The following is an 11,467-nucleotide window of genomic DNA, read 5'->3' as shown; positions in this document are numbered from 1 at the left end:
GTATGTTGATTTAAGTGGAAAGATTAAGCAATCATAATTAGACTGAGAAGTAGTTTAAAGACAAATCCCCTATGCTATTTTACAGCCAAGCAAACTGAGAGAAAGAGAGAGAGGGAGAAAGAAAGAGATCTAGCAATGCTACTGTAATCTAGAAAACCAGGATTTTCTGGTATCTTTGTTTTCACAGGGCTTACCACAGTTTTTCGCATGCTAGTACTTACTAAATTCTTGTTGACTAAATGCCTGAGGTAGGATTTGAAATGAGATCTTCCTCAGTTCAAGCACAAAACTCTTTCTATTGTTATGACCTAGCTTCCACCAGTTCTATTTTGAATATGTTGGGTTTGTGATGCCTCTAAGACATAACCCTGTGATACCAATTGTGTAGGACCATGCAATTTTAGAGCAAAGGAGACAATGGATCATAGGATCATAAAAAAAGAATGGCTAGTAGTACATATTTGAGTCAATTTCATTTTATAGATGACAAGCAAAATTGAGGGGAAGAGCTCAGGTTCAGGAAGCAGTTCATTGGTAGCTCTGATACTTCCTACCTGTGTAACCCTGAACAATTCACTTTTCCACTCTGGCTCTTCATTTTCTCACCTGAAAAATGAGGAGGTTGGACCAGAAGACCTCTAAAATCACTCCCAGATTTATGTTTATGATGTTATGATACTATGATGTCTAGAGAGATGAGCTGCACAGAGAGTGGATTGTAATATTAGGGTTAGGCAGGCACTAGATCCCTAACTTCAAAAACTGTGCTCTTTGCCCTCTTTACCCAGCATGATGCTCTCCTAATAAGACTGGGCCTCCTTTTTTGAGTGAAGCAGTATTGCCTGGAGGTCAAGAGTTCCTGCATATATTCTCCTTTATCTGTGTGGATGCACTCTTGCTGGCTGTGTACATTTCCCTGGGAAAAGACTTGCTAAGGCACCCAGCCAATTTCCTCTGTGCTCTTAAGAACAAAGAGCAGTAAAGGTTTTGATTTTTACAGAGGCATCACAAGGTCAATAGCAGCAGCTATGTCCATGAGACTGCCTTCTGAGAGTCTTTTGTTTGTTTCTAGTGTATTTCAGTTATAGAGGTCACACAACTCCTCAGAAAGGATTCAGAAACATAGTGACCTATTTCTCTATCTCTCTCTCCCTCTCTCTCTTTCTCTCTCTCTCTGTCTCTCTCTCTCTCTCTCTCTCTCTCTCTCACACACACACACACACACACACACACACACACTCACACAACTCCTTTGATGCTCATTGGTCTCTTGGTCACCAGACTTCTCTGTTCTTTTCTGGCCTGATGACAAAAAAGAATCTGAGAGTTTCCTGTCTGGTACATCTCATAAAAATTTAGTCATTATTTTGTGACTATAATATCATAAATTTAGAGGTGGAAATGAATTTTTAAACCTGTGAATACACATCTGCCTCCCTTTTTAGAGATGAAGAAAGGGAGGCACAGAAAGTTTAATTGAAATATCCCAAGTCACGCAGTTAATAACAATGCCAGATTTGAACCAAGGCCATCTGAAACTAAACCTAGCTAACTTTCTACAAAAGTATACTGCCTATATATATAGGCAGTATATAACTATATATAAATATATATATATGTGTGTATGTATGCATATATATATACATACACACATATATATATATACACATACGGGGTCCACGACATATCTACACCAATCTCTTCAAAGACTGTAAAATATCTGCCCTCCAGTCACCTGAACTAATTCAGGGAAGAATCCTATTGCCACCTAGTCTGTGGTCAGAGATTCTCCATAAAACTTTGTATGTTCAGTTCATTTATTTTTTAGCTAAGAGGAAGTAATAAAATAGTCTTAACCTCTAAGATAAATGGCATATGTACTTCTATGAACTTAACATAGATATGCTATCCTATTACTTAAAGGACCATTGGAGTTTGACACAAGGTATTGAAGAATTCAAGAAAGCATTATATTCCAGTTGTTTATCCCCCATCACAGTGCCAGCAACATCAAAAGAGACCTAGAAGGACTTCTAGACCCATTTATGAGTGGGGGATCCAAGAAAGAAAGAAAGAAAAAACAAAGTGTGTTATTCATCTATTCCTGTACTGTATAGGAGAAAAGACAGACCTGTGCAGAGGGTGTAGCCAGAACGGCACTCTGTTGGACTCTTCCAGAATGTTACTTACCTGTGGCCTGCTGCTTTTCTTACTAAGGGAAGAAAATGTCAAGATTTAGTAGGGATGGTCTTGACTTTGTACAGATGACAAAAAGAAGAGTCAGCTTAGTTTCTGACACTCATACCACAGAGGTGGAACTAAAATGCAATGTGGACTGAGCAGGGGTTTTGTGTCTATGGGTGGGAGTAGTCACTGATTAGAGGCTGTATACTAGTCAAGGAGAAAAAATGGAAACAAACAGCAATTTTCTGCTGTTTCTTGTTCTGCACTATCTGATGCCTTAGATTCAACCCTCAAACCCATTTGAGGCCTGAAGACAAGTAACAAGTCAAGAGTTCAGACCAACAAGGAACTTCCATTGTTGTCACTCTGACCTATGGGTAGCTAAGGAGGTCTGGGGACAGAAGCAGTATCTTGCAACTTGGCCCACGGACACGTCTATATTTGTATCATTCACTCCCAAACCAAAGTGAGGACCTTCCAAAGCTTATAGTAGAATGGTATTAATCATACTTACTCATTGATAGGAGCACTATGGGCTCACTAAAAATTTGCCAATCCACAACCTAAGTCTTCCTATACAATAACTGAAGAAAATAGCACTTAATATCTGGAGAAAATAAAAGTCTGACAATAGAAATACCAAATAAGGGCACAAAATTTCCTTGTTCAAGTGTATAGTTACTGACCTTAACCCAAAGAGCCAATTTCAACAGTAAGGCTTGAAGGATGAAGAAACAAACAAGCAAGAATCTCATGATAAAGAAATATTATGGACATAAGGACACCTGAGATACAAATCAAGAAGAGAAATATTACAAAAACATATAAAAGTAAAACTTCAAAGATAAAGCACAATTTTGACACAGAGTTAGCTAAAATTCATGAAAGAAATAAAGCAAAAGTATAAAAAATGACTGTATTAATGGAATTTGTGTGCTTAATGAAAGAACTTGAAAAGAAATGCAAGAGCAGATTAAAGCATGTTTTCTTTTTTTTAGAACATGACGAATGTGGAAATTTGCTTTGCATTTCTATACATATTTGCAATTTTGTTTAATTTTCTTTACTTGATAACAGGTGGGGGAGGGGGAAGGAGAAAAGAGAATTAGGTGCTAAAAATAAAACAAAATTGAATTTATAAAAGAAACATTGAGCATGGTGTTGGATATACATTTTTCACAAGGCTTTTCTTCTTTGTAAAGAGGGGACTGAGAAGAAAAAGAGAATGAAGTATAAGGAAACGTGAAATGGGCAATATATAGACATATATATGTGTGTGTATATATATGTGTGTGTGTATGCATGTGTATGTATATGTGTACATGTATATATATATATATATATATATACATATATACTGTCGTAATAGCTAAATGTGAATGAGTTTGCCAGTAAAAAGGAAGGGGAAAACAGAAGGGTCTAGAAAATAACATCCAATAATATACAGTTTATGAGAATGTACTGTTTATAATGATTATTAAAGAGTCAAAATAAAGGTCAAGACCAAAAATCTATTATGGTCACCTGCAGTACAAATAAACAAATAGAGAGAGAGAGAGAGAGAGAGAGAGAGAGAGAGAGAGAGAGAGAGAGAGAGAGAGAGAGAGAGAGAGAGAGAGAGACATAGATAGGTACCTAGATAGATAGATAGATAGATAGATAGATAGATAAGTAGGTAGATAGATAGATAAATAGATATACAAATAATTGAATAAGTAAATAATCATTGCTCAAGAGACAAAGGAACAGCAAAATTATACTTCTTTAAAAGCAGAAAACAACATCACTTTATAATATACCATAATGTATTGATATCAATACTTAACTTGCACATATGCATGAATTGTTTGAACAACTACATACTAAAGTGAAAAACACAAAAAAAGTAGGTGCTATGTAAAAATATAAACAATTGGCTAATTTAATTTTTAAAGTAAAAGAGAAAATGAAATGATCAGTTCCAAAAATGAGAATGGGAAATTCATACACAATAAAATAAAATAATGGAAATTTTTTAGAAATTAATTCCCTATTATATGATAACTTCAATAACTTCAGTGAACTAGACGAAAATATGCAACTACAAAAATCTGAGATTATTAGAAGAAGAAATAAATAATATAAATGTCCCAATGTGAAAAAAAAACATTAAAACAAAATATAAATGAGCTCTTTAAGGAGTCAGGAAATAGTATGAAATGGATTTACAAATATTTCTGTAAATTATTCAAAGAATAATTAGTATTAATGTTATTTTAAATTGTTAAAATAGAAAAACAACAAAATTCCTTCCATGATTCAATTATAATTTAATAATAATACTAATATTTAATAATAACAATAATAAATTTTAATAATAATGTATCACCCAAAAGAGCAAACAAGAAAACTGAATAATCTCAGTTCAAAATAAATGTTAGAAAGCTGAAGCGGAATTTAATAAATTGAAGTGTTGATTATCTAAGCATTCTGCTTTCCCCCATTCCTTATCTTTTCTTTCATTACCTCTACAAAATACAGATGACAAAGTAAAAAATAAAAGATGAATTATTTTTATTTTTCAGGTCTAGTAAAAGGTTAAGTTTTTATTATATCTATTCCAACACCCGGTTTATATATTCAACTAAAAATTGACTAGAGAGGTAAACACAATTTATTCAGATATCAATTCTCAGGGAAAAACAAATAAACAAGAAATGTAAATTTTATTAATTCTTTCAGTATACAGCATATGAAAACCATGAAATATTGTTTTGTTTGCTGCATATATGTTACCATGCAAAGTATAAAAACAGAGTATAAGGAATGTCTGAGAAATTTACTAAGCTGAGGCAATTAACAATAGAGAGCAAATTATTGTTAAAGAAAAAGAAATATTGACATGATTAGCCTTAAAATGATTATCAGTATAAAAATGCTAAAAGGTCTTGAAGAATTTAAAAATCTTCTCCTCTTATTGCCCTTGGTATATGATATCCTTTTGGAGGGAAGCATATTTCTGGAACTACAGGTTTTTTTTTTTTTTAACCAATTTCACTTTGTTTCCTTTGAAAATCAGCCAATTTGTGGATAAATTTTGAAAGTTGTGATGTCAGGAACGTTTCTTTGTCTCAAAGTCTATAAACACTTATGAAAATTACAGACTTTTCCCCTGGAATTTAAATGAAGATTCATCCTCTTTTAAAGATGAAATTAATGTCAATAATTCAAGTTGCTGTTCTCTTATTTCTTCCATCTTTTCAATTTTTGAAGAGTATTTATTAATAATGATTCCAACAAAATATAAGACTGAATTCCTTTTGGGATCAGAATACTTTACTTATTTATTAGATTTCTCTTGAATAATGATCCAGATATTTGTGAAATTGTCCATTAATTCTATTTGAAGGAGAATTGAAGAGGATACACATTGCATGGTCCATTAAAATGATCCACTTGGCAAAAACAACAAACAAAGTAATAACACAGAACACCTTCCTGTTCCTTAGCTTCCCCTCAGTCTTGTGTGAAAAGTAGCAATGTTTGGTTATGGGAATTAAAAAAGAAGAACTTGATATGGTAGCAGCGAAGTTTGATGGTGAAGGTCAGAACTTTAGGATGCAATGGATGGAAATAAGATGTTGAGGGGAAAATCCGGGATTCTACTAAGCTTTTCCAAATTCCCCCTAAAAAAATTCTGGAGTAACATGACAAACAAAAGAATGATGTGAAACAGTTTTCTAAGCCAAGATAAGTTAGACAGTCAGCAGAAAAGGCTTTTATATCAGAATCAGAGTAGACCTCTGTCCAATGTAGGCCACATCAGTGCAGACCAGGTCTCAACAACTTAACAGCAGGCCTGGAGGACATTGAATCAGTGGTGACAGCATCTGTTTCCAGAGTTCTTAGCCCGCAGATTTTAAGGGGATTAAACAACTGATCAGAAAGAGATTAGAAGTGTCCCTTTTATGCTCTTAGGACTCTGTACAGCATAGGACTGTAGTGCATTGTCCATATGTAGATTGTGGTCACAGTTTTACATCAAAGCTCTAGGATGAGAGGAGAGCTAGCCCACCATAACTTGTGTCTACAGGGAAGCAAAGACCCTAGTCACATGCCAAGGTAGAAAAGAGTGTTTGTGTTTGCTAACAGACAAGAACACAGTTCAGAACAGTAAACACACCTCTCTGGAGGGCATTGTACCTTGAAGAAGTGAAAACTTGGAGAATTTCAGAACTTTCTCTGAAAGCATCAGTAAGAAAGACCTAATTCACTGGGACAGTGTCCAGTCAACCAGGGTCCATAGTGCCACTTTTATGTAAAGTTAAAAGTAAAGAAAAAAGTTGGAAAATGAGGAAAAAACAAAAAAATGGAAAATTACTATGGTGACAGGGAAGATCAAAACACAAACTCTGAAGAAGATGACAAAGACAAAATTACAACACCCAAAGCCTCAAAAAAAATGTGAATTGGTCTGAGGTCCAAAAAGAATTAGTGAAAGAACTTTAAAAGGACTTTAAAAATAAAATAAGAGAGATAGAAGAAAAATTGGGAAAAGAAATGAGTGATGTAAGAAAATCATGAAAAACACATCAACAGCTTGATGATGAGGAAAAAAATGAAGAAAATAATATTTTAACAACAAGATAGATCAAATGATTAAAAAAAGGAAAAACCCATGAAAATCCATTAATATAAAGAACTCCTTAAAAATTTGCTGAATAGAAAAAGAGTTACAAAAATTCAATGAAGAAAATAATTCTTTAAAAAATAGAATTGACCAATTTAAATAAAAAATGACAAAGAAGCTATTTGAGGAAAACGATTCCTTAAAAAAAACAGAATTGGGCAAGTGAAAGCTAATGACCCCATGAGGCATCAAGAAAAAAAAAACAAAATGAAAAAGTGGAAGAAAAATATGAAATATCTCATTGGAAAACAATTGACCTTGAAATTATATCAAGGGTAAATAATTTAAGAATTATTGGATTACCTTAAAGTCATGATAAAAAAGAGCCAAGATATAATCTTTGAAGAAAATATAAACGAAAATTGCACTTCTATATTCAAATGAGATGGCAAAGTAGAAATTGAAAGAATCCACTTGAAATAGATCCCAAAATAAAAGCTCCCAGGAACATCATATGCAAATTGCAGAGTTCATAGATCAAGTAGAAAGTACTGCAAGAAACTAAAAAGTAATAATTCAAATATTCGGTTGTTACAGTTAGGATTACACAAAATTCTGGAAAAGTTAGATAGGGTAGAAGTCTGGAGGAAATTGAATGGAAACAGAATGGAAAATAACCTTTCTCAGAAGCTTATGACACCTAACCCAAATTGATTATTTATTGGGACATAAAATCCTTACAACTAAATGCAGAAAAGCAGAAATACAAAACATATTCTTTTCAGATCATAATGCAAGAAAAATATTCAGTGGTCAAATGGACAATGGAAAGAGTGATGAAAAATCATTTGGAAATTAATCTAATCCTAAAAACATAAATGTATCAAAAAAGAAAATGTAGAAATAATTGATAATTTCATTAAATAAAATGACAACAATGAGGCAATATACCAAAATTTAAAGGAAGTCACTAAAGTGATACTTAGGGGAAAATTAAAATCCTTAATTGCTTACACAAAGAAAATAGAGAAAAATCAGATCAATGAATCAGGCATGAAACTAAAATAAAATACCTAAGGAGAAAACTAAAAATGCTCACTAAATACCAAGTTGGAAATTCTGAAAATCACAGGAAAAATTAATAAAATTAAAAATAAGAAAATTATTGAATTAATAAATAAAACTAGAAGATGGTTTTATAAAAAAGTCAAAAAACATTGGTTAGTTTGATTAAATAAAAGGACAAACTAATTGCTAGTATCAAAAACCAAAGGGGTGAATTTTCCATAGATGAAGAGGAAATTAAGAAAAGTGTTAAGAACAATTTTTGCCCAGTTACATGTTAAAAAATTTGACAATCTAAATGAAATAAATAAATATTTACAAAAGAGTAAATTATTGAGATTAACAGAAGAAAAAATAAAATATTTAAAAGACCCAATCTTAGAAAAAAAGAATTGAAGAAGTCATTAATGAACTTTGTAAGAAAAATTTCCCAGGGTGAGATAGATTAACAAGTGAATTCTACCAAACTTTTAAGGAACAATCAATCCCAATAGTATTTAAACTATTTGTTAAAAAGGCAAAGGATTTCTATAAAATTCCTTTTATGACTCAGATACGGTCCTGATACCAAAACTAGCAAGACTCAAAACAAAGAAAGAAAATTATAAACTAGCCAAAAGATTATATTTGTGTATCACAAGGGTCATACACTACAAAGAGGAGGGATTTATGACAGGAATGCAGGGCCTGTTCAATATTAGGAAAAAAACTATCAGCATAATTGACCATATTGTTAACAAAACAGAAATCATATCATTATTTCAACAGAAGCAAAGAAACACCTTTGACAAAGTATAGCACCCATTTCTAACACTAGAGAGCATAAGAATGAATGGAACTTACTTTAAATTAAGCAGTATTTATGTAAAACCATGAGCAAGCATTATCTGTCATGGGGACAAGCTGGAAGCCTTCCAAACAAGGTCAGGGTGGAGCAAAGATCTCCATTATCACCTCTATGATTTAATATTGCACTGGAAATTAAGGTATAAAAATGTGAGAAGAAAAAATAAATGAAAATATTAGAATAGGCAACAAGGAAATAAAACTCTCACTCTCTGTATATGATTTAATGTTATACTTAGAAAATCATTGAAAATCAACTAAAAAACTCATTGAAATTATTACCAACTTTAGCAAACTTGAGGGATAAAAAAATGAATCCACATAAATCATCATATACTAATAAATTCCAGCAGCAAGAGAAAGAGAAATTTCATTTAACACAAATGTAGGCAGTTCAAGATACTTGGGAGTCTATTTGCTTCAAGAAATGCAGGAACTATATAGCCACAACTTTAAAAACACATTTTACATTATTAAAGTCAGATCTACATCACTGGAAAGGTATTATTTGCTCATGAGTAAGCTGAACCAATATATTAAAAGTGACAATTGAACCTAAATTAATCTATGAATTTATTTATTTATTTAGTGCCATGCCAATCAAACTATCAAAGATTGTTTTATAGAAAAAATAATAGCAAAATACATCTGAAAGACCAAAAACTCATAGATATGAAGGGAATCAATGAAAAAAAAATATGAAAATGGCCTAGCTGGACCAGATCTCAAACATTATTACAAAGGGATATTTATCAAAGCAATCTAGTACTGGCTAAGAATTAAAGTGGTAGATTACTGGAACAGATTAGGTACACATTACATTATAGTAAATTACTAAAGTAATCTAGCATATGATAAATGCAAAGATCAAAGGTTTTGGAACACAAACTCATTATTACAAAAAACTGTGGGAAAACTAGAAAACAGATATAGTTCTGTTCTACAGATATCGACCAACATTCCATACTATATATCAAGATATGGCCAAAATGTGTATATGATTTACATATAAAAGTGTGATGCTATAAGCAAATTAAGAGAATATGGAGTAGTTTTTCTGACAGATTTAGGGCTAAGTGTAGAATTAACAACCAAATAAAATACACTACAAAACACAAAATAGATAATTTTGATCATATAAAATAAATAAATAAATGAATGAATAAATAAGGATTCGATAAACAAAAGCAACACAACCAACACTAGGACAGAAAGAGAAAACTGGGAAATAATTTTTACCACCAGTGTCTCTGTTAAAGTTCTCATTTCTCAAATATATTGAGAACAGTCAAATTTACAAAAATCCAAGTCATTCTTTAATTGATAAATGGTCAAATGATATGAACAGGCTGTTGTCAGACAATTCAAAGCTCTCCATAATCATATAAAAATGCTTTAAACCACTATTTATTAGAGAAATTCCAATAAAAACAACTCTGAGGTACCACCTTACACTTATCAGGTTGACTAATATGACTAAAAGGAAAATGCTGCATGTTGGAGAGGATGTGGGAAACCTGGGTCACTGATGCACTGTTGGTGAAATTGTGAACTAATCCAACCATTCTGGAGTACAATTTGGAACTATGCCCCAAAGGCAATAAAACTGTGCATACCCTTTGATCCAGCAGTACCACTGCTGGGTCTATATCCTAAAGACATCCATGAAAGTGAAAAGGACCAATTTGTACCAAAAATATTTATAGCAGCTCTTTTGTGGTGGCTAAGATTTGGAAATCCATTAATGGGTAATGGATGTCCATTAATTGGGTAATGGCTAAACAAACTGTGTTATTCATAAAAACCTGGAGAGACTTGTATGAACTGATATATAGTAAAGTGAACAGAGCCAAGAGAATGTTGCTTGTAGTAACAGGAATATTTTTCTTTGACGAACTGTGAATGACTTAGCTATTCTCAGCAATAGGACTGATGATGAAGCATACCTAGAGAGAAAGAATTGATATTGTTTGAATACAGAATGAAATGTGTTACTTTTCATTTTCTTTCTTTCTTTTTTTTATTCTAAAGTTCTTGGACAAAATGAATAATATAAAATTGTTACACATAATTGCATATGTACAACTTATTTCTGACTGATTACTATCTCAGGGAGGGGTGAGGGGAGAAAGGAAGAATAGAATTTGGAACCCAAAACTTTAAATAAAAATGCAAAATAAAAAATGATGAGCAGGTTCTTCTCAGAAAAAAAAAACTGTAAAGACTCACATGAACTGATGAAATGAGAAGAACCAGAAAATCATTGTATTCAGTAATGGTAATATTGTATAACCACAAAAAAAAAATGTGAATGACTTAGCTAGTATTCTAACCTCCCATAATTACCCCTCTTCTCAATAGAGAAATTTGACTCATATTTTATTTTTTAAATGATGTCATTTATTGAGAGCTGTTCCTTCTTTGCCCATCTCAAATCACCCACAAATGTTCTGCCAATATCTTAGAACAACTCACATAAAGAAGAAATCCTTCAATTCCCAAGGCAAATTACTCTATGAACACAAATTTTCCTATTCTATACCATCTCTTCTAGAAGATTCCCATCATGATCATCCTCACTGTCTCACCATCATCTTCTTCCTGTCCATTGGCTTATTCCCTACTGCTTAAAAGGATTCCTATCTCACCTCCATTCTCAAAAAATAAAAATAAAAAAGAAACAAGCAAAACTTAAGTAAGCTAACAAAAAAATAAAACAACTCACTTGATTCTTCCATACCTGTTAGCTCTCACTCTTTCCAT

At 32.4% G+C, this 11,467-nt stretch overlaps 1 long non-coding RNA gene across 1 annotated transcript in view; it reads right to left on the bottom strand.

The window, feature by feature from the left end:
- Positions 1-8,039: 8,039 nt before the first annotated feature.
- Positions 8,040-11,467, bottom strand: part of LOC140534442 (uncharacterized) — a 104,028-nt gene continuing 100,600 nt past the window's right edge. Inside the window, exon 3 of the long non-coding RNA XR_011977306.1 lies at positions 8,040-10,650. This is a non-coding gene — a long non-coding RNA (uncharacterized lncRNA). The remainder of the gene's footprint in view (positions 10,651-11,467) is intronic.

The sequence above is a fragment of the Notamacropus eugenii genome, chromosome 3 (assembly GCF_028372415.1).
Source record: "Notamacropus eugenii isolate mMacEug1 chromosome 3, mMacEug1.pri_v2, whole genome shotgun sequence".
In the NCBI taxonomy this organism is placed as follows: Eukaryota; Metazoa; Chordata; class Mammalia; order Diprotodontia; family Macropodidae; genus Notamacropus; species Notamacropus eugenii.
This window is presented reverse-complemented; position numbering and strand designations above follow the sequence as displayed.